The 24572-nt window shown below is 47.4% G+C and overlaps 1 pseudogene; it reads right to left on the reverse strand.

Moving 5' to 3' along the window:
* Positions 1–23742, reverse strand: LOC116824328 (zinc finger protein RFP-like; annotated as a pseudogene).
* Between the last annotated feature and the right edge of the window lie 830 nt (positions 23743–24572).

Here is a 24572-nt window from a genome sequence, read left to right on the forward strand (position 1 = left end):
TCATGAAAACTTACCTTCTTTCTCTGCCTTTGATATCAGAAAGCTCAGATGATAGGGCAGGGACTCTAGAGAAAGAAAAGATTATAAGAGAGGTGATATCCTCTTTTCTGGTAGGAAACTTAGGCAGAATTCACAAACTTGGATGAGGTGATGCTCAGCATCACAACACCTAATGTGTAGGCACCTAGAAAATCAGTGTGATTCACAGAGCTTGACTCAGGTGCCAGGCTCCCTATACCATAAATGAGAAGAGAGATGTGCCTTGGAATGGGATTCACAAAATCCAGCACGCTAGGCAACTCCCTGCTTATGCCTGCCAGAGGGAAATGCCAAGGTGTGGGGGTGTGCTAAGCCGCATCCCTCTCAGGCAGTTCGGCAACGACTGGGTAGCAGTGTAGGTGCCTCTCTCTGCTTGGGATTCTCATCTGTGAACCCCCTCTGGGTGTTCAGCACCTGTGCCATTTTTTTGCAAGAAGCCCGGGGGGCAGGAGGGAGAAGGAAACCCTCCTGCCTCATAACTTTTAGCCCTGTGGTTAGAGCACTTACCTGGCCTTTGGGAGACCCCTGGATCAAGTCAACTCTGTGCCGGACAGGGAGCAGGGATTTGAAATGGAATCTCCCGTCTCTCAGGGAGTGCCCTACTCTCTGGGCTGTAGGATATTCTGATTCAGGGTGCCCTCATGGTCTCCTGTGGGAGAGGTTCCACTGGGGATAATCAATAAAGATCCATTGGGCCAGAGACAGAGAGAATCATGAGACTGTCTCAGTAGCCAGGTGGCTAGAGCACCTGTGATGGAGCAAGGTGGATTTGATCTGGGAATGTTGCAGAGAGGTTACATTAGGGATGAGAGGAAATCTACCTGTGCTGTAACCTGAGCCAGAAGGGGGGCTGGGAGAATTCACACCATCTGAATCATAGAATATTAGGGTTGGGAGGGACCTCAGGAGGTCATCTAGTCCAACCCCCTGTTCAAAGCAGGACCAATCCCCAGAATTTTTCCCCAGTTCCCCAAATGGCCCCCTCAAGGATTGAACTCACAACCCTGGTTTTGGCAGGCTAATGCTCAAACCACTGTTATCGTTCCCTGTCTGCCTAGTGAGACTGAACAGAGGGGAGGGGGACGAGAGCAGCTGGAAGAATTTTTAGTTTCAGTTTGGGTTCGGTGGTACAATGCAGGGAACCCTAAGCTGGGGTCTAAGCTCCCTGAACCCCCAGAAGGACTTGATTGAGGGGTCCTGATTGTGCCTACAAGCTGTGCTGTAGACTGAGTTCCTATTGCCCAATAAACCTTACGTCTTACTGGCTGGCTGAGAGTCACTGTGAATCCCAGGAAGAGGGGTGCAGGGCCCTGACTCCCAGACACTCCGTGACAGCACCCACCTGGGAGGTCCAGAAGCCAGTCCTCCTGCTCAATTATTTATACGCTGTGGATCAGCTTCAACAGGGGAGACTGAGAGAGCCCATATTAGACTCGTGTTGGAATCCCTTCTCCCTCTCTGGTGCCTGGGGATTTGCACTGGGGGTCTTCCACATCCCAAGTGAGTACCCTAATCACAGAGCTATAGGTTATAAGGGAGCTCCTCCTTCCCTATGGCCTGTTATTTTGGGTAAGATCCCCTACAGGGCCTGATCCAGTAAGCATGCTCAGAGCATGTGTCAGATTAGGCCCTGTAGGTGAGTTAGGAGGATGAACGCCTTCCTTTCCCCAGTTCATGTATCTCTCTGGGGCTTAGGTGTCCTGACAGCTAGACTGGGACTGCTGTGAGCGTGCACAGAGGCAGAAACACAAGCACCTAAGGGACTTTTACTACAAAAATAGAGGTGATGAGTGATTTTAGGCTCCTACAAGGTTTGGTTGCAGCTTAGTAGGGGCTTTGTGAATCCCAATGGGGCCTGATGCTGGGATTTAGGTGCCTAAAATGTCAGTTAGACCCCTAAGTCCTTTTGTGAATCTAGCCGTCACCCTTTTCCTGCCTTTGGTCTGAGAGAGCAGGGTCTCTAGAGGAAGGAAGGATTGGAAAAAGGTGGTTTCATGTTGTCTTGACTTTGGTAACATTCCTACTGTTAATTAATGTAACTGCTTGAGAGAGAGAAGCTTTTGAGCTTACTCAGAGCTCTTCTTCAGCTCTGTGTAGCTTGAAAGCTTGTCTCTCTCACCAACCAGAGTTGGTCCCATAAAAGATATTACCACACCCACCTTGTCTCTCTAATATCCTGGGACCGACACAGCTACAGCAACACTGCATGTAACAGTGCTGTAATATGGAGAGACACACAGAAGGAAAAGAATGCAGAATGAAAGGTAGATTGGAATGGAGAGACTTTTCCAGTGAGGCCAAACTAAAGTGAAATCATCATCCCAAATATAATATCTTGCACCTCTCCATCTCCCTTCCTCCAAGGATCTCAAAGCACTGGGGGCATTCACTATCACAACAAGGTAGGTTGGCCATTATTTCCCCCTTTTTAAAGATAGGGAAACTTTAGGTACAGGCTCGGGGATTTTCAAAAGGGCTGAGGCCATCTGTGACCAATTCCCATTGAAAGTCAGTGAGAGATGGGTGCCTAATTCCCTTACGTCCCTTTGAAAATCCAAGACAGGGAGGTTAAATTCAACATTTTCTAAAACACCTGGTGATTTTTGTGTGCCTGAAATCTGAGTGGCAAATTTTGACACCTAGTGTTGGGTCGGAGACAATCCAAGCAGAGGCCCGGAGATTTTGCATAATCCCTCAGCCCTCCCCATCCCACCCACCAAGACATCTAGCTCTACCAAGTTGTGAACTAATAGGCCAGAGTCCATCTCCTTCCACAGTCACAGAAGCACATCCCCATGTATCATAACTATAGCATGAACCCAGATAACTTAATTACCTTTGAATTTCTTCAGAGACTCCTGTAAACAAACATTTTGTTGGGAAGAGACGCTGAGTCTCTTTGCCAGGTCCTTTGGCACAGCCACTGGTTTCTGATACGTCTTCTCACACCTAGACGGGGGAAAAAACATTCTTTGTTTTCTTTCTTTTCTGAGAATGAACAGGGGCGGATACTAGAGAAATTCCCCAAGACTCCATTTTGTATTCCTGACCTCCATTTTGAATAAGCAAGAGTCACTCCACCATTGGAAGCTGCAGCTCACATGGTGCTTTAAAAGTAGAAGAAAGGTCAGCTGTGGTAAACAAAATAGAATTGGTGGGAAAACCAAAGTAGGGGAAAGGTCAGCAGATCATAACTCTGAGGTAAACAATGACTGCAGGCTAAAAATAGAACTAGCAGTGACCAGGTGTGGAATGTTTGAAATGTTGATAATGAGCACGTCCAGTAAAGATCTGACAGAAAGATATTAGCAATAGCATCTAGAAAGTTCTGACAGGACAGTATAAAAGGCAGCGTGTCAGTGGGCAGCAGATGGGAGTAGAGAGAAGAGTTAAGTGAAGAGTGGACGAGAGCGAAGGGGAGCAGAGAAGGATGCCTGAAGAAGAAAACAGCAGCAGTGGCAGAGTGGCCTCTCTAGCAGCACACCTGAAGAATCAGCAGCAGCAGAAGCATGCCAGTTATAATTATAGTGTAGTATTAGTGTATGTATGTGTGAGGGGAGGGGTTAAAAAAGATGTGTAAGGGTGTGTTGACTGTGAAAGGAATTTACCTATGTACATAGGTGCTAGAACTAGGGGTGCTGAGTATGCTGCAGCACCCTCTGGCTTGAAGTGGTTAGAACATAAGAATGGCCCTACTAGGTCAGACCAAAGGTCCATCTAGCCCAGTATCCTGTCTTCCAACAGTGGCCAATGCCAGGTGCCCCAGAGGGAATGACTAGAACAGGTAATCATCAAGTGATCCATCCCCTGTCGCTCATTCCCAGCTTCTGGCAAACAGAGGCTAGGGACACCATTCCTGCCCATTCTGGCTAATAGCCATTAATGGACCTATCCTCCATGAATTTATCTAGTTCTTTTTTGAACCCTGTTATGGTCTTGGCCTTCACAACACCCTCTGGCAAGGAGTTCCACAGGTTGACTGTGTGTTATGTGAAGAAATACTTCCTTTTATTTGTTTTAAACCTGCTGCCTATTTATTTCATTTGGTGACCCCTAGTTCTTGTGTTATGAGAAGTAGTAAACAGCACTTCCTTATCTACTTCTCTACACCAGTCATGATTTTATAGACCTCAATCATTTCTCCCCTTAGCCATCTCTTTTCCAAGCTGAAAAGTCCCAGTTTTATTAATCTCTCCTCCTACAGAAGCCATTCCATACCCCTAATCATTTTTGTTGCTGTTTTCTGAACAGTATTCAAGATGTGGGTGTACCATGCATTTATATAGAAGTAACATGATATTTTCTGTCCTATTTGCTATCACTTTCTTAATTATTCCCAGCATTCTGTTTGCTTTTTTAATTGTCGCTGCACACTGAATGGATATTTTTAGAGAACTATCCACAATGACTCCAAGATCTCTTTCTTGAGTGGTAACAGTTAATTTAGACCCCATCATTTTATATGTATAGTTGGGTTATGCTTTCTAATATGCACTACTTTGCATTTATCACCATTAAAATTCATCTGTCATTTTGTTGACCGGTCACCCAGTTTTGAGAGATCCTTCTTTAGCTCTTCGCAGTCTGCCTGGGTCTTAATTATCTTTAGTAATTTTGCATCATCTGCAAATTTTGCCACCTTACTGTTTACCCCTTTTTCCAGATCATTTATGAATATGTTGAATAGGACTGGTCCCAGTGCAGACTCCTGGGGGACACCACTATTTACCTCTCTCCATTCTGAAAACTGACCATTTATACCTACCCTTTGTTTCCCATTGTAAACCCTGTATAGTTTGGTTCAATGGCTCTCAACACTCCCACTATAAAAATTGTTCCAACACCACTTCCTACGTAAAGTTTAAAGTATAAGAACTGCTGTCAGTGACCTGTGGCAGACTGGCCATTGTAACAGGGCGCAGCCACTATGAATTATCTCAACTGACTGTTAGTGCGGTTTGGGGTGCTTTTTTACTTGCTGTAAGAGATTTGTGTTTTAGATTATTATTGTATTAGGGATTGTTGGTTGCACCAATAAAAAGGTGTCTTGTTTGGAAGGAACACTTTCTTGTGTCAATTATTCATTTATGGAAAGACTGTATTAGTGTCCTCCAGGTATTTCCTTATGCACCCTGGACACCCATACCTAAGGAAAATAGTTTTGTTAGTAGGTGGGTTGTTTTAAGGGAACCCTTGGTAAACCCAGGAAGGGGTGAGCTATTCCAAGGGTCCCTAAATCTGTTTTCAGGGAAACAGGGCTGCCATCTAGTGGACTAGTTGTGAATCTGTAATTCCCACTGATGAGTCAACTGGCCTCCCCAAAGGAGTATTTAGATGCCAGCTCCCATTTGAGGATCTAAAGAGAGCAAGGGGTTCACAAGCTGCCCCCTCAGACAGAAGGGCCTAATTCCATGGGAAAGGATGCCCCAGTGGTTAAGGGGTTACTGTAGGACGCTGAAAACCTAAGTTCCTCTCCTGGCTCTCCCACAGACTCCCTGTGTGACCTCGGGCAAGTCACCTAAAGGTGCCTACTGGGATTTTCAAAAGCACCTAACCAAGCTAGGCTCCCATCTGACTCTGATTGCAATGGGAGGTGCTTAACTTGCTTAGCTGCTTTGGAAAATCCCATTAAATGCCTGTCTACATCTCAGGTGTCTAAATACCCTTCCAAATCTGACCCCTGGCATCCAATCCCCTTCCAGCATTGTAAGGGGGAGTGGGAATGAGCTACGTACCTGCTCCAGGTGCTTTTGATATCCTAGAAGAAAGAAAGAGACAGAAAATAGAGCTCAGTCCCACGTGCCACAAGTTGGGGATCCCCCTTGTCCCTAGTTGAGCTCCAGATGCAGTTATCTGTAGTTAGCAATTTTAAAAGTCCATTCACATACTTACATGGAATGTGGCCCCTAAGCATGCACCTATAATTGTGGGTTTTCTTCTAAATTCTATTTTGCCTGTGCTAATGGCACTTGCTCAAACAGACTAATCAGACACATGAATCCTTGACTTGCACACACAACTGCTTTTTATGGAGTGATTGCCTTTCTCATGCTAAAAGCTCCATGTACACAATTCTGGTCATCAATTCAGGAAGCCAGATTAATTCCCATTGTTTAATAGGCCCTAAAAAGAGCTTTACTTTTCTAATCTCCCACTTCCTATAAATGGTGCCCTTTATTGTTTCCACATGATATATCAAAAAGGCCTGAGATATTTGCTTTTAAAACAGCAAAACTCTGTTTTTCACACTGGACATATTAGAAACGTCAAAACTTGTTTTCCCTGATTTTACTAAAAGACACTCTGACAGTCTCATTGTGGAGTGGGAGCTCTCCAAGAATTTAATAAACTCCAAAGTTAATCAGTCCAAATCTCTCCCTTCCCTTTGCAGTGATCTGGGTGTCTCTATCTATCTCACCTGCAGGAATTCACTTGTTGGCTGCTGACATTTCTTTTCTATCTCACTGATCAAGTCACTCAGAGGAGAAATCTCCTCAGACAGTTTGGTGACATTTTCATCCTGCATCTTCACAGTCTCCTTGTCAAGCTCTTCCAGCCAGGCCAGCAGAAGTCACTCTTGTGCCTCCAGAAAGAGTCGCAGTTGCTCAAATTCAGACACAATCTTCTGCCTCTCAGCTTCTATCTTTCCCTGTAATGAAGAGACACAAACAGGGAAAGAACAGGTCAGGGACATGGAGAGAGTCTGAGGACAGTTCTTAGAACCCTCTTTTCATTTCAACCTACATGGCTGAGATTTCAGAAGAACATGCCTGTTGATACTAGAGGGAAGATTTTCTGAGCCTCTCAGCTGGCCAGAATGTATTACATGTTCAGAAGTACCTTTGTGACATAGGAGTCCAATTCCCATTCTCAAAGGTCACTTTTGGTGCTTAGGAGCCTAAGTTTCTTTGAAAGTGACTTTTGAAAATAAGATTCAGGGTGAATTTTTCAGAAGCAGGAAAATCATTTTGGAGTTTAAACCCATTTAAAATGTAAAAGACCTGTTTTTTCAAGACATGTTAGTGTCTAAAGATGCAGATAGGCCCCTAGACAGATTTTCAATATCACTTAGGTGCCTAACTCACCTTGATTACAGAGCCCATTAGGTACCTAACCTACGTAGTTGCTTTCAAAAATCTCACTAGGCACCTCTCTGCATTTTTAAGCATCTAAATACCTTTGATAATCTGGTCCTTAGCTACTTGCAAAATTGTTAGCCTTAGGCTCTGAAATCATCTAGGCACTTTTAAAAATGTTACCCAATATCTCTAAATAATGAGTTTTCAGGTATGAGTTGCTTAGTATATTTTGTTTATAATCTCCAGCTCTTACAGGTTTAATCCGGCATTTTGTTAATTACATTGTCCCAGAGGAAACCAGTCATGTCCAGTGGTTATTGATGGGGATTCGGGTGAGGATTTCAAAGGTACAAAATAGCCGTTAGGTGCCTAAGTCCTATTGGAAGTCATTGTGAATTAGGCACCTAATCCCCATATGTGGTTTTGAAAATCAACCCTGATATCACTGTTGTAGCTGAATTTGGACCCACTGATGTTTGGGGGAAAAGATCAATGCTTTGAGTTGAAACTGGAAGCCAATGGAGGAATCAGACCAAAGGGATGATAAACACAGACAAACATGATCTCACTCTGTAAGGCGGGGTGGGCAAACATTTTGGCCTGAGGGCCACATCGGGGAATAGAAATTGTATGGTGGGCCATAATGCTCACAGAATTGGGGTTGGTGTGCAGGGGGCTGTGGGCTCTGGGGTGGGGCTGGGGCTGAGGAGTTTGGGGTGTAGGAGGGTGCTCTGGGCTGGGGCTGAGGGGTTTGGAGGGCGGGAGGGGGATCAGGGCTGGGGCAGTGGTGCGGGAAGGGGTACAGGTTCTGGCTGGGGGTGTAGGCTCTGGGCTGTGGCTGGGGATGAGAAGTTTGGGGTGCAGGGTGTGCTTTGGGCTGGGATTGAGGGGTTTGGAGAGCGGGAGGGGGATCACAGCTGGGGCAAGGTGTTGAGGTGTGGGGTAGGGTGACCAGAAGTCCTGATTTTATAGGGACAGTCCTGATTTTGGGGTCTTTTTCTTACATAGGCTCCTATTACCCCTCCATCCTCACCCCAATTTTTCACACTTGCTGTCTGGTCACCCTAGTGTGGGGAGAGGCTCAGGGGGTGCAGGCTCTGAGCAGCACTTACCTCAGGCAGCTCCTGGAAGCAGTGGCATGTTCCTTCTCCAGCTCCTATGCGGAGGCACAGCCAGGTGACTCTGCACGCTGCCCCATCTGCAGGCACTGCCCCTGTAGCTCCCATAGGAGCGCATAGGAGCTGTAGCGGGGCCATGGTGTGGCTTCCAGGAGTCCCCTGGTGTGGCCCCCAACACAGTGCCCCAGCCGGAGCGCAGCCAAGCCGTGTGGTGCAGTCCCTGACCCAGATCCCCAGCCAGAGTGGGGCTGAGCCACATGGTGCGGCTTGTGTTCCACCTTAAAACAGCTCGTGGGCCGTAGTTTGCCGATCCCTGCTGTCAGGGTATGTCTATAATAGGCAAAGCACTTGAGGCTATCTGGGGGTTATCTAATACATTATAGCTAACCTTGACTTTGCTCCTAGTCAGCACCTTTTACCTCAGTTAAAAGGGGCAAAGTGAACCCTAGACATCACACTAGGTTCAAATAAAGATAAGTTTTAAATGTTTATATGTCAGGGGTTTGCACCGTATAAACAGTCTAGGGCTGTCAAGAGATTAAAAAATGTAATCACGATTAATCCCACATTTAAAAAAATTAATACCAATTAATTGCATGATTAATCACGCTGTTGAATAATAATAGAATAGCATTTAGTTAAATATTTTTGGATGTTTCCTACATTTTCAAATATATCTATTTCAGTTACAACACAGAATAGAAAGTGTACAGTGCTCACTTTATTTTTTATTATAAATATTTGCACTGTAAAAACCAAAAGAAATAGTATTTTTCAATTCCCCCATTACAAGTACTGTAGTATAATCTCTTTTTCATAAAGTTGAACTTACAGATGTAGAATTATGTACAAAAATAACTGCATTCAAAATGAAAAATGTAAAACTTTAGTGCCTACAAGTCCACTCAGTCCTACTTCTTGTTCAGCGAATCATTCAGACAAACAAGTGTATTCACATTTGTGTGAGATAATGCTGCCCGCTTCTTGTTTACAATGTCACCTGAAAGTCAGAACAGGCGTTTGCATGGCACTGTTGTATCTAGTGTCGCAAGAAATGTATGTGCCAGATGCGCTAAAGATTCATATGTCCCTTCATGCTTTAGCCACCATTCCAGAGGACATATGTCCATGGTGATGATGGGTTCTGCTTGATAATGATCCAAAGCAGTTCAGACCGATGCATGTTCATTTTCATTATCTGAGTCAGATGCCACCAGCAGAAGGTTGATTTTCTTTTTTGGTGGTTCAGTTCTGTAGTTTCTGCATCAGAGTGTTGTTCTTTTTAGACTTCTGAAAGCATGCTCCACACCTCATCCCTCTCAGATTTTGGAAGGCACTTCAGATTCTTAAACCTTGGGTCAGGTGCCGTATGTTTAGAAATTTCACATTGGTAACTTCTTTGTGTTTTGTCAAACCTGCAGTGGAATTGTTCTTAAAATGAACAACATGTTCTGGGTCATCATCCAAGACAGCTATAACATGAAATATATGGCAGAATGCAGGTAAAACAGAACAGAAGACATACAATTCTCTCCCAAGGAGTTCAGTCACAAATTTAATTAACGTATTATTTTTTGGAAGCATGTTTACTGGAATGGTGGCCAAAGCATGAAGAGGCATAAAAATGTTTAGCATATCTGGCACATAAATACCTTGCAATGCCAGCTACAAAAGTTCCATGCGAACACCATTCTCACTGTCAGGTGACATTGTAAATAAGAAGCAGGTAGCATTACCTCCCAAAAATGTAAACAAACTTGTTTGTCTTAGCGATTCGCTGAACAAGAAGTAGGACTGAGTGGACTTGTAGGCTCTAAAGTTTTACATTGTTTCGTTTATGAGTGCAGTTCTGTAACCAAAAAAACTACACTTGTAAGTTGCACTTTCATGATAAAGAGATGGCACTGTAAATATGATAAAAGAAATAGTATTTTTCAAGTCACCTTATACAAGTACTGTAGTACAAACTTTTGTAATAAAAAAGAATAATATAAAGTGAGCACTGTACACTTTGTATTCTGTGTTGCAATTGAAATTAATATATTTGAAAATGTAGAAAAACATCCAAAAAATTTAATAAATTTCAATTGGTAATCTATTGTTTAATAGTGTGATTAAAGCTGTGATTAATTGCGATTATTTTTTAAATCACGATTAATTTTTTTGAGTTAATCACATGAGTTAACTGTGATTAATCGACAGTCCTAATAAAGACATTACATTAAAAATTGATTTAAGGTAGCTCTACACTGCACAAATCTCAACTGCCAGATCAGAATCTGTCAGCAGCAACCCTATGGAGCAATGAGTGGTTGGCTAAAGGTGTTTCGAATGGTTTCCTTGTCACTGATCCAATTGTTTGACCACCTGAATTTGACCTGCCACATTACCTTTGGACTCTGCTGAACAGGTTCCGAACTGGCCAAGGAATATGCACAGCCAACCTCTACACATGGGGTCTGCGTGGCAACCCGCTTTGTCACTGTGGCTTTCTTAGTCAATGGCACATGTTGTCAATGAGTATCAACTGACTAGATTTCATGGTGGCCTTAGGGCCCCTACATTGTGCTGATGAAGCTGCTGGTGGGTGTCTTGGAAGCACTACAAAAGAAGATGACTGTACAAATGTTATGGTGTTGTATAGAATACATACACTACACACCTGCCCCCCACCATCCCTCAGCAGTGTTGACAGTGAGGCTTTGCTTAAGCAAGTAGAGAGGAGACATGCCTGAACCTATGGGGATATGCCCTACATGTCTCTCTACATGCCCAAACAATACGTCCCCCAGCTACACTGTTATTTTTAGCAGTGTAATGTCCCACTGCCTCCCCAGTACTGGAGCCTTTCTGCACCACATGGAGCTGACAGAGCCTTTCCCCGCTGCCCCCTCACTGCTGGTGTCTTTGGCAGGGAAAAGCTCTGGCAGCAGTGAAAGTCTCCAGCAGTGGGGAAAAGCTCTCTGTGGCAGGGAAAGCTCCGGAAGCTCCACTGCCTCCCCCTGCTGAAGCCTTTTATTCATGCGTGTAGCTATACACCGCAGTGTGGACAGAGCCTGCTTTTCACTGGGGTGTGTTGCTACACATACCTTATAGGCCGCCCCCAGTGGTGTGCAGTGTAGATGTAGCTGTAGATAAATTAAAACAATGCTGTGTATGGACAAGGGCTGACACTCTCCTGCAGAGAGAAATACCAACCCTGATGGATGTGACTGCTGGATCATAACAATGGGGACCTACCAGATATTCCTGGCTTTGCTTCTCTCCATCCTTTCTCCACTCCAAAAGTTCTTCTTTCTCTTTCTTCAGAGTGTTCAGTCGGGTTTGAATTTGCCCCTGTGGCAAGGAAAACAATTGGGGGGGGGGGAGTCAGGTGGCTGAGGAGTCTTTCCTCACAGATATATTTATATACATTGCAGCACAGATTCCATGATATGGACTATCATAGACCATCGGGGTTGAAAGGGACCTTAGGAGGTCATCTGGTCCAACCCCCTGCTCAGAGCAGGACCAATCCCCAGACAGATTTTTGCCCCAGATCCCTAAATGGCTCTCTCAAGGATTGAGCTCACAACCCTGGGTTTAGTAGGCCAATGCTCAAACCACTGAGCTATTCCTATGAGGCTGGGATTTTCAGAGAAGCCTCATGGAGTTGGGCTCTCAACTTCCGTTGACTTTCCGTCTCCCTCTTGGGCTGGTCAGCACTAGGCTGCCCCACAGACAGGACTCCTGGCAATATCACAGTTGCCTCTTGAGAGGTGGGAAATTCCTGTTCAAATCCCTTTTCATCAGGCAGAGGGAGAATTTGAACTGGAGTCTCCCACATGCCAGGTGAGTGCCCTGGCTAATGGTTATGAAGAAGTCTGCTGCCTCCTGGGCTAATGGTTATGAAGAAGTCTGCTGCCTCCTTCCTGGCTAATGGTTATGAAGAAGTCTGCTGCCTCCTTCCTGGCTGTTTTGTGTGTGACACAGGCGCAGAACTCCATCTTGCCAGAAGCAGCGTAGGTGTCTAAGCCACCTGACCCCAGGAGAGGGGATCCCAGGTGTGGCTCACAAATTTTCCTGCACCGAACTCTGAGGGGGCGGGATTTAGGACATGCTGTTCTCATCAGCATCTCCCATTGGCTAGCTTAGTGACTCCCGACCTAGCATGCTGGCTTTTGTGAAAGCTTCTCTCTCCCCATGCATTGTATAGGGAGCCCAGGTGTCTAATTCAGGTTTATTGGTCCAAACTGTACCATAGCATCTCTATGGATAGAAATTCCATGCTTGAATAGTAAGAGTTTAGCAGTAAGAATACACTACCGACCACTTGACCAGGATGGTGATAATGATGATGAAATTCTCAGGGAAATTAGAGAGGCTACAAAAACAAAAAACTCAGTAATAATGAGGGTTTTAAGCAATCCCATATTGACTGGGTATGTGTCACTTCAGGATAGGATGAAGAGAAAATTTCTAATCACCATTAACGATGGCCTCTTGAAGCAGCTAGTCCTGGAACCCACAAGGGAAGAGGCAAGTCTTGATTTAGCCTTTAAGTCATGATTTGAGAACTTCAGCAACTCAGCCAGACTCATCCCTTCTGGCCTTAAAGTCTACGAGTCTAGTCCTAAATGGAACACAGGATCTGCTCTAAGAGGTGAATTTAGCTGAACTGCTCAGAATAGGGACTATAACGTAATTAAATTTAACATCATTGTATGAGGTGTGACAGGGTGTATCAGGACCCTGAGGCCCCCTGCTGGAGATCCTGTGGTCTTAGCACACCCCGCCCCAGAAACAGTAGTAAAGGCGAGTCCTTCAAGCAGCCTAGAGATGCTACAGGGAAGCAGCCAATCAGAGAGAGGCTGCAGGGATCAGCCCAGGGGTCTGCAACCTTTCAGAAGTGGTGTGCCGAGTCTTCATTTATTCACTTTAATTTACGGTTTCACATGCCAGTAATACATTTTAATGTTTTTTAGAAGGTCTCTCTCTATAAGTCTATACATTATATAACTAAACTAGTGTGGTATTTGTAAAATAAACAAGGTTTTCAAAAATGTTTTAAGAAGCTTCATTTAGAATAAATTAAAATGTTGATCTTTCGCTGGCCGCGCCCGCTCCAGTGCTTGGTCTGGGGTTCTGTTCACCTAGGCGGCAGAGGCTGAGCGGGGCCTGCGTGGGACCGGCCGACACGGCAAGGGTCTGTCAGCCATGAACCCCAGACCAGCCAGCAGGCCTGTGGCATGGCCGGTGGGCTCAGGACCTCAGAAGGGCTGGGGGCAAGGCTGGAGTCAGGGCTGGGGGCCTGGGTAATGAAAGGGGGGTAGGGTGTCAGGGCAGAGAGAGGGGGTGCTGTGTATGGGTGAGGGAGCCAGAGTCAGGGCCTAGGTTGTGGGGGGCGCCCGGCGGGGATTGAAGGAAGTCAAGTAGAGGGCTGGGTATGTAATGAAGGGAGGTACAAAGGGCTCAGGGCAGGGCCTGGGAGTGTTTGCGGGGCTCAGGGCAGAGGGCATGGTGTGGTGGGGTCGGGGATCAGGGCTCAGGGGAAGAGCTGCTGGATGACTGCCCCCCTAAAAAACTCCAAACCTACGCTGCTCCTTGGTCTCCGGATCCCTACTGGGACCCTCCTGGACCCCTGCCCCCCAGGACGCACCATCCCCTATCTTAAGCCTCCCCTGTTCTTGTCCCAGACTGGACTCTACATCCTACTGTCCCCTGAACTTCCTGCACCCTTATGCCCACACGCACCATCCCCAGCCAGAGCCCTCCCCGGGACTCCCATGCCCTACCAACCCACCCGCTGTCTCTGACAGACCCCCAGAACTCCGACCCATCAGAACTCCCCACCCACCTCCCCAACCCTCTCCAACAATCCCTGCCTCCTGAAGGACCCCCAGATCCTGACCCATCCAAACCACCCACTCACCTGCGCCCAACCCATCTCCACATCCCTGCCTCCTGACAGGACCCCCAGAACTCCCGACCCATCCAACCGCCCCCAGCCCTGTCCCCCTTGACCCCCCTCATCCAGAGACCGCCTCACCTTAAAACTCCCCCCAGGACCCTCCTTTCTCCCAGGGTCCCCTGACTGCCCTGACCCCCTATCAGCCTGACCTCACAAACCCAGGGCCCCAACTCTCCCTGCTCCCTGACTGCCCCCTCCAGAGACCCCCCCCATCCGGGATCCCCCCCCCCATCCAACCCACCCTGCTCCCTGTCCCCTGACTGCCTCCACCCCTTATCCAACCCCTCCAGCCCTGGGCCCCTTACCATGAGGCTCCACACAGAGCTAGACATGCTGCTCCGCGGGAGCACACAGCCCTGCCCCTCCGGTTGAGTGGGGAGCATGTTTGCCTCCCTGCAGAGCCAAACGCTGCCCTGCAGGAGCGCGCAGCCCCGACCCCCAGAGTGCTGCACACGGCGGCAGGGATCCAGGGGAGGAGAGAAGGCGGGAGAGGGGCTGGCAGCTTGCTGCGCTTGGCCCGGCGCTCCGGCCCGGGAGCGCGGACCCCGCGGCTTGCCGTGCTGGGATAGTGGCGCCATTTGCCCACCCTGTGTGCACGGCTATGCTTCTGGTCCCAGCCCCCGCAGGGGGAGCAGAGGGCAAAGGAGAGAGGGCCGGGCTGGGCAGGGCAGGATTTTTAATAGCATGCTGGAGTCCCGGCAGGCTCCAGCATGCCATTAAAAATTGGCTCGCGTGCCGTCTTTGGCACACGTGCCATAGATTGCCAACCCCTGGATCAGCCAATCAGAGGGTTGCAGACCCAGATAAAAGGAGCTGCAGTCAGTGCACAGTTCAGTTGCTACTTGAAGTTAGAGGAGTCACGGTGGTGTTCCTGGCTGGCTGAAGGGACTTTAGCTCCTCGACTAGAGCAGTTGCTGGCAGGGACCAGGGGAGCAAGAAAGAGCTGCTGGCTGGCTGCTGGTACTTAGCTCAAGATTGCCCTGGGGGAAGGGTGAAGCATTTGTGAAGGGGCTGGGGCTGCAGGGAAGTGGCCCAGGGAACCATAGCAGCACTCTGAGCAATAAAGGGATTCAGTACATGATTGCTACGTATAGGGTACTTGGGTAGGGACCTGGGTGTGTCTCTCCCACGGGCCACAGGTGGAGTGGAGTGGAGAGAGGGGAGCTGAATTAAGCACTGAGGAAGAGAGTTGGGAAGGCTCAGAGAAGGGGCTGAATATTGAACTTTGATACACCCCCAGAAGGGGACCTGAACTATTTAGTGACCCAGCTGGAGAGCTAGGACCAGAAAGGCCAGAGAGGGCAAAGACTCTCCAGAGAGGAAGTCCTGGAGGCACTGGTCCATGTCAAAGCAAGAGACAATACTTGAGCAAACCCAGAAGAGGCTGACAATAACTGAGGGTACTGTGATAGGGCCAGTGAAGTTTGAGACCTGAGCCCGAGCCCAAGGCAGGGCTGCACGCAGACATCAAACAGGGTACTGCAATACCCCCTGTTGGACTACCTAAGGTCCAAAGCCCAGGGAGGACTGCAGAAAGAGAGGCACCAACTGAGGGGTGCTGTGATAGGTCCCTATTGAACTGTGTACCCCGGTAGGGGATTGTTTTGTTTGTGTTGTTTCACATATCAGCTGTATGTGGTTTTGCAGGAGGGCTGGGTAGCTGAAGACCTACCGAAATTAGAGAGAGTGCAGGCACACACACTTGGCCAGAAGGAGGAGCTCACGAAAGGTGAGTGGGCCCCGTTACAGGCGGAAATTCCCAAGAAGCCCATCAAAGTAACATTTAACTTCAAAAAGGGGAACACCGCAAAAATAGGAAGCTGGTTACATGGAAATTAAAAAGAATTGTCACAAGAGTGAAGTGCCTGCCAGCTGCACAGAAACTATTTAAAACACCATACTTTTTCTTTTTTTTTGAATTTATAGTAAGAGGGCCAAAAAAAATAAATGCCATCATGGCTAAAGAACAGAGTACAAGAGGTGATTAGTGGCAAAAAGGCATCCTTTAAAAACTGGAAGTCAAATCCTAGTGAGGAAACAGAAACTCTGGCAAGTCAAGTGTAAAAATAATTAGGCAGGCCAAAAAAAATTTGAACAGCAACTAGCAAAAATCACAAAACTAATAGCATTTTCTTTTTATTTTCTGGACATCAAAATCAGGAAGCCTGCCAAACAGTCAGTGGGGCTTCTGGACAATCTAGGTGCTAAAAAAGCACTCAGGGAAGACAGGGATTTGTTCTGGGTCTGGTTCTGTTCAATATCTTCATCAATGATTTAGATAATGGCATAGTTTAAAGTTTGTGGACAATACTAAGCTGGGAGGGGCTGCAAGTGCTTTGGAGGATAGGATTAAAATTCAAAATGATCTGGACAAACTAGAGAAATGGTCTGAAGTAACTAGGATGAAATTCAATAAGGACAAATGCAAGGTACTTCATTTAATAAGGAACAATCAATTGCACACATACAAAATGGGAAATGACTGCCTAGGAAGGAGTACTGTGGAAAAGGTCATAGTGGACTACAAGCTAAATATGAGTCAACAGTGTAACACTGTTGCAAAAAAATTGACCATCATTCTGGGATGTAATAGCAGGAGTGTTGTAAGCAAGACACAAGAAGTAATTCTTCCACTCTACTCTGTGCTGATTAGGCTTCAGCTAGACTATTGTGTCCAGTTCTGGGTGCCACATATCAGGAAAGATGTGGACAAATTGGAGAGAGTCCAGAGAATAGCCACAAACATGATTAAAAGGTCTAGAAAACATGACTATGAGGGAAAATTGGAAAAATTGGATTTGTTTAGTCTGGAGAAGAGAAGACTGAGAGGGGACATGATAACAGTTTTCAAGTATGTAAAAGGTTGTTACAAGGAGGAGGAAGAAAAAATGTTGTTCTTAACCTCTGAGGATAGGACAAGAAGCAATGGGCTTAAACTGCAGCAAGGGAGGTTTAGGTTGGGCATTAGGAAAAAATTCCTAGTTCTCAGGGTGGCTAAGCACTGGAATAAATTGCCTAGGGAATTTGCAGAGTCTCCATCACTGGAGATTTTTAAGAGCAGGTTAGACAAACACCTGTCAGAGATGGTCTAGATCAGGGTCGACAACCTCTGGCACGCGGCTCGCAAGGGTAAGCACACCTGGCGGGCTAGGCCAGTTTGTTCACCTCCTGTGTCTGCAGGTTTGGCCAATTGTGACTCCCACTGGCCGCAGTTCGCCACTCCAGGCCAATGGGTGCTGCGGGAAGTGGCATGGGCCAAGAGATGTGCTAGTCATGGCTTCCCGCGCCCCCATTGGCCTGATGCGGCGAACCACTGCCAGTGGGAGCCATGATTGGCCAAACTTGGTAAACAAACTGGCCCAGCCCACCAGAGTGCTTACCCTGGCAAGCCGTGTGCCAGAGGTCACCAACTCCTGGTCTAGATAATACTTAGTCCTGCCATGAGTGGAGGCAACTGGACTAGATGACCTCTTCAGGTCCCTTTTCAGTTCTATGATTCTATAAGGCCACTGCAGAGATGCTACATTAATTCTTTGCATCAGTCTTCGCTGAAGAGGATGCGAGGAAGATTCCCACACTTCAGCCATTCTTTTTAGGTGACAATCTGAAGAATTGTTTCAGATTGAGGTGTCATTAGAGGAGGTTTTGGAACAAACTGATAAACTAAACAGTAATAAGTCACCAGGACCAGATGGTATTCACCCAAGAGTTCTGAAGGAATTCAAATATGAAATTGCAGAACTACTAACCATCATATGTAACCTATTGCTTAAATCAGCCTTTGTACCAGATGACTGGAGGGTTATAGTAATGCAAAGCCAATATTTTAAAAAAGTCTCCAGTGGCAACCCTGGCAATACAGGACAGTAAGCCTAACTTCCGTATCAGGTAAATTGTTTAAAATGATAATGGAGAACAGAATTGTCAGACACATAGATGAACATCAGTTGGGGATAAGGCGATGTCTTTTTTTTTAAGGGAAATCATGCCACCAATCTACTAGGATTCATTGAAGATGTCAAGAAGCATGTGGACAAAGGGTGATCAGTTGATACAGCATATCTGAACTCTCAGAAAGCCTTTGATGAGGTCCAACACTAAAGGCTCCTAAGGAAACTAAGCAGTCGTGGCGAAAGAAGGAAGGTTCTCTTATGGATCAGTAACTGGTTAATAGATAAGAAAGAAAGGGTAGGACTAAATGGTCAGTTTTCACAATGGAGAGAGGTAAATAACAGGGTCCCCCAAGGATCTATACTGGGACTGGCACTGTTCAACATATTCATATGTGATCGGGAAAAGGGAGTAAACAGTGAGGTGGCAAAATCTGCAGACAATACAAAATTACTCAAGATAATTAAGTCCAATGCAGACTGCAAAGAGTTCCAAGGAGATCTCACTAAACTGGGTGATAGGACAAAAAAAAATGGCAGATGAAATTGAATGTTAAGTGCAAAGTACAGTAACTCCTCACCTAACGTTGTAGTTATGGTCCTGAAAAATGCAACTTTAAGTGAAACTATGTTAAATAAATCCAATTTTCCCATAAGATTTAATGTAAATGCAGGGGGTTAGGTTCCAAGGAAATTTTTTTGGGGCAGACAAAAGGCATTTTATACTGTACAGTACCATACTGGACTGTGGTGAGGAAATGCCCCTGGCTTACCTCACACAGGCACAGCCCGCTGCAGACAATGAGGCAGGCAAGGACGTTAGGAAGCACCTTGTGCAGCAGCAGCTTGCACCCAGAAGAGGTGCTGACTTTGCCGGGGGATGCTCCAGACCTGCCTCTTCCCATCCCCGCTCCACTCCAGGCCTGCCTCTTCCCACCCCCACTCCACCCCCTACCCAGAGCATGCCACGTCCCTACTCCTCCCGCTTCCTCCCAGCACTTCCCTGCCGCCAAACAGCTGTTTGGCAGCACTTAGGACTTTCTGGGAGGGAGGGGAAGGAGCAGAGACGTGGCGCTTCCCTGCTCCTCCCCCTCCCACCAGTGGAGGATTTAGAGTTAGTGGCGCTCTGTGCTCAGCTTCATTTTTGGAGGCCCCCGGTGGGGGGAGCATTCTCCCCCCTCCCAGTTTTTCATTCTTTTTTTTCTACATTCTCCTCCTAGGGCTCAGGGCTAGGGGTGCAGGGTCTGGGAGGGAGTTACGGTGTGGGAGGGCGCTGAGGGTGGGGGCGCAGGGTCTGGGAGGGAGTTAGGGGGCAGGAGGGCGCTGAGGATGGCGGTGTGGGAGAAGGCTCAAGGCTGGGGCAGGCAGGAGGTGCAGAGCACTTACCTGCGGCAGCTCCTGTTTGGTGCAGAGGGTAGAGTGTAGGTGGCTTTGTGCAGTGCTGCACTACCCTCATGGCCGCGATTCTGGGAGCTACCCACCCAACCCCACCCCCCAGCAGGCAGGGTCCCCCGGAATGCAGGGGCTTTAGGGGCTGCAGGACCCTGGGCTAAGGGAGCCCCAGGGCCCTCGCCTGCAGCTCTAAAGACCATTTCGGAATGCGGCCCTGTGAGCACGGGCCAGAGGACGTTCCCTTTTGAAAGGGAAAGCGCTGCTTCTCTCCAGCCGCTGGCTGCGTGGCTGCCCCTGCTCCTCCTGAGTCCGCTGGCCCATGCTCACAGGGCCGCATTCTGAAAGGGGTTTTAGAGCTGCAGGCCAGGGCCCCGGGCCCCCCTTAGCCAGGGCCCTGCAGGCCCTAAAGCCCCTGGGGTTCTGCTAGGGTTCGGGGACAGCTTCCCCACTCGCTCCCTCCCTACTTCCCAGAAAGTCCTAAGTGTTGCCAAAGAGCTGTTCAGTGGTGGGGAAAGCGCTGGGAGGGAGGGAGGGGGCGGAGGCAGAGAAAAAGAACTTGTGCAATGCTTCCTTGTAAAGTCAGCCAAATGACATTATAAGGGAGCATTGCACAGCTTTAAACAAGCATGTTCCCTAATGGAGCAGCGACGTAACTTTGAAACAACGTTAAGCAGGAGGATGTTAAGTGAAGAGTTACTGTAATGCACACTGGAAAACCTAACCCCAACTAGACATAGGAAATGATGGGGTCTAAATTAGCTGTCACCACTCAAGACAGAGCTCTTGGGGTCATCTCTGAAAACATCTACTCAATGTGCAGCCGCAGTCACAAAAGCTAACAGAATTTTATGAACCATTAGGAAAGAGACAGATAGTAAAACAGACAATATCATAATGCCATTATATAAATCCATGGTCTTCTTACACCTTAAATACTGCCTGCACTTCTATTGGTCCCATTTCAAAAAAGATACATTAGAATTGGAAAAGGTCCAGAGAAAGGCAACAAAAACATAGAATATGGAACAGCTTTGAGATTGAGATTAAAAAGACTGGGAGTGTTCAGGGTGGAAAAAAAGACAACTTGGGATTGTGGGGGGGACAGTGTGATAAAAGTGTATAAAATCAAGAATGTGATAATGAATAGGGAAGTTTTTTTACCTCTTCATATAACACAGGAACCAGAGGAAATTAATAGGTAGCAGGCTTAAAACAAACAAAAGGAAGTACTTCTTCACACAATCAACCCCTGGAACTCACTGCCAGCAGATGTTGTGATTTGAAGGCCAGAAGTATAACTGGTTCAGAAAAGAAATAGACAAGATCATGGAGGATAGAGCCATCAATGGCTATTAGCCAAGATGGTCAGGGACACAACCCCATGCTCCAGGTGTCCCTAAACTTCTGACTGCCAGATGCTAGGACCAGACAACCAGAGATGGATCATTCAATAATTGCCTGGTTCTCTTCATTCCCCCTGAAGCACCTAGCATTGGCCACTGTTGGAAGACATTATACTGTGCAAGATGGACTATTGGTTTCACCCATTACAGCCATTTTTTATGTTCGTAGTGATTTTCTAGGTGCCTAAAAGTTAGGCATTGCAATGCTGAGCATCACAACACACAAGTCCCTTTGGAGATTTGGGCCTAAGTCTTCTTTGAAAATGGGATTTAGGCTCTTAAATCAGTTGGTGCATTTGAAAATTTGCTCATAAGATCTTCTGTAATTCACCAGGGTGAGGTGTTGCAGAGCCACACAGAGGATTTTAAAGCATAGCTCCTATTCATTTCAATGGCAGCTGGGCATCTCAGTCCCCAGTCTCAGCCCTGCATTCCTTCTGTTCTATATGTGTCATGCAGCCAGCGAACAGAGAGGTCTTGGGGGCAGCAGACCTGATGTAGAGGCTTAGGGACTCTGGCTAGAGAGCTTTGTCTTCAACAAATCCTCCAAGTGCTGCTGGGCAATGGGTTGAAGTAGTATCTATTTTGCAGCAGTGTAGGGTATGGTGTCCTGCTCGCATGCAATGACAGGGAAAACTATATGAGGAAATCTGGATGTCAGAGACTTAAAGCTGAGCAACTTAAAGAGAAGGGAGTTTAGGTAAGACTGTTTAAAATGCTTTTAGAGAAAAGTTTATATTAAACTCTGGTGCCTATTGAACGCTTGGGAGAAATGGACTCTTTGTTAAAAAATTCACTACATTTGTAATATTGCAAGGTTCCTAAAGATTTGTGCTTGATTGTTTGGTATGAGGGAAAGAGCTTGTTCTCACTTCCGAGGTGCTCTGGTACTGAGACTCAATATGGTCAGGGAATCAGCCTTTATTTCCCTTTAATCTTACTGTGCCCTTAATATAGTCCACTTTGTCCTTAAAGCTAAAGTGGCTTAGAGCACAGCAGGTTCTGTCCACAGTGGACTGCTCAGTCCAACAGGCTTTTTAAGGTTCCAATCCACTTGGACTTCATGGGCCCTAAAAAGTTGCATCAAGTTTGTGGTTCAAATGGATGGATAAACCCGAAGGAAAAGTCCAAAGCATGCTCTGTTTCAGGTGCAGCAAAGTGACAGTCCTTCAGCAAACCAGGGAAAACAGGATTTTATCAGCCTGATTTCTCCTCAAAGACAAAGTTAAGCAGATTAATCTTTTTTAAAAAACAAAACAAAAACAAAAATATTTCAGCACATCTCAACGCTTCGGAAAGTAGCAGAAAACAAACCCACTGAAAACGTGGCTGACAATGTGTTATTTTACTGCTGCTTGCCTGGAAACAGCAGCCATCAGATGTGCAATGCTCAAGCTGGGTTTGATGCTAAACACCAGCTCTGTGGAAACTCCAGTTTATATCTGTGCTGAGATGTTTATAATGTACTTGTAGAAAACTGCACAAGAAGTGTGATGAGAGACTGTGTGGTCTAGGGACTAGAGGACAAGGATGGGCACTGGAAGGTCAGGGTTTAATTCCTGCTCTTCTACTGAGCTGCTTTGTGAGCTTGGTCAAGTAACTGCTCCTTCCATACTTGTTTCTCTAGCCCCACTCCTTTGTCTTTGCTTCTGAGCATGCCCACCAGATCAGGTCCTACTGGTGAAAGAGGCAGGAGAACACCTGTTTTCCCCCAGCACACGGATTGCTCTGGGCATGGGCAGGAGATAGGCAGCCAGATAGCCAGGAGGGAGGCAGTTGTGGATATGCCCAGAGGCAGTAACACAGGCAATGAGAGAACCTGTACCCTGAAAACATAGGCAGTAAGTGAGTTTGGGCCCCTACAGGACTTGGCAGGCGTTCTGGGGAGTGCAGTGGAGCCTAAGATTGGTACTTAGGTGCCTAAATCCCAGACTTATGCACCTAAATCTGGGGTTTAGCCACCGAAGTACCTTTCTGAATCCCACCCTTTGCCTCGGTTCCCTCACCTGCACTTTGTCCATCTTGATTATTTAGACTTAGCTCTTTGGGGCAGGAATTGTCTCTGTCTGTGTTTGTAGAGAACCTCGCATGATGGGGGCCCTGATTTCAGTGCCTTTAGGAGCTACTGTAATACAAATTGTAGATATGCAAAAATAGAAGTAATAGCACTGCACAGCAATTTCCTACCTTGTATGACTGGGCAGCCTCCTCTATGGGGACCACAGTGTGAGCGCGGTGACCCTGGGACTCTCTGCAGATCACACAGAGGAGAATTTGGTCCTGGCTACAGAAGAGTTTGAAAGGCTCCTGGTGCACCTTGCACAAATCTTCTCCTGCTGCTGCCTGGAAACTCAGCTGCTTGGCTATTTCTACGACGTTCGCCAGTGGCCTGTTTGGCCTTAGGGTCCTCTGGGGAAAGGTCTCTCTGCATAGAGGGCAGGAGATGTCTGCATCCGATTCCTCCCAGCACTGGCTGATGCAGGCTCGGCAGAAATTGTGCCTGAAATCTAAAGACACTGGATCATTAAAGAAACTCAGACAGATGGAGCAAGTAGCTTCATCTCGGAGGCTTTTCAAAGGATTCACCGCTGCAGCCATGGCTCCCGGCAGAGTGACTCAGGGTTTCCTTTCCTGAGCTGACTGGGCTCTCTGCACCGAGAGAGGCTCCTTCCTCCTGGGGAGCAGCCGGAATGTTACTGCTCCAGAGTCACCTCTCCCGGCTGCAGCCAGGGCTTCGGGGTCCTAGCAGCAGCCGGACTCGCGGATCTTGCAAGGAGCGTAGACAGCGTCCCAGAGCCACTGCAGCCAGTGCCATTCACTTCCCGCTGACAGACTGAGTAACCCCAGCGATCGCTCCCAGAACCGCAACCCAGCTGCTCCTGGGTCTAGCGATCAAGGGATTGCACTGCAGCCCCCTGCCCCAGAGCCAGCCCTCTGGCCAGGGACAGCTTCTGTCAGCATTAAGGGGGCGTTGTGCATAGAAGCCGAGCTTGGGGGAGAACGGGGGTTTCTGTAGCGACTCTGGATTGTTTCAAGCGAGTCCCCTCCCCCATATGAAGAGGAACATGGGGGGGTGGTCATGGGAGGCAAGTTTGTAGAAATTTTGGTGGTGCCCAGAACCTGCCCCCCCAACTCTGCCCCCTCAAACTCCACCTCCACCTGCCTAAGGCTCTGGGTGGGGTTTCAGGGGGGAGGTCTGGGGTGCAGGTCCTGGGCTGGGGATGGTGGTGGGTCTTGGTCCTAGAAATGCTGCCTGGGACCAGGAGCTGCAAGTGACACATTTCTCAGTGACACTATGTGTGAGTCACTCTGATCACAGACTGGCACAGGGAGCAGTTTGTCAGAGACAGGCTTGTCTCCACACCAGGCTCACTGGCTACTAGCCCTGGACCGGGTTTGTGTAGTCAGTGGGAATGGAAGATCACAGGCACCAAAACCAAAGGAGAGATCTGAGAAAGAAGATGCCAATGAATACCTGTCATGGGAAGACTGAGGGAATGGAGGCAGGAGCTCACCTTACAATGGAGTGGGGAGTATTTGGCACTGGAGGTCACTAGAGAGGAGGAGAAGATCCCATCCCAGGGTTCCAGTTGTCATTAACCCCCACAGTTCTTGGGGGCATCCAAGTCTCTGACAGGTTCTTGTTCCCTTGAGGCAGGAGGACGTCACGGCCAAGGTGATGTACCAGCTCTGCATCATCT

This window comes from Chelonoidis abingdonii, chromosome 13 (assembly GCF_003597395.2).
Source record: "Chelonoidis abingdonii isolate Lonesome George chromosome 13, CheloAbing_2.0, whole genome shotgun sequence".
In the NCBI taxonomy this organism is placed as follows: Eukaryota; Metazoa; Chordata; order Testudines; family Testudinidae; genus Chelonoidis; species Chelonoidis abingdonii.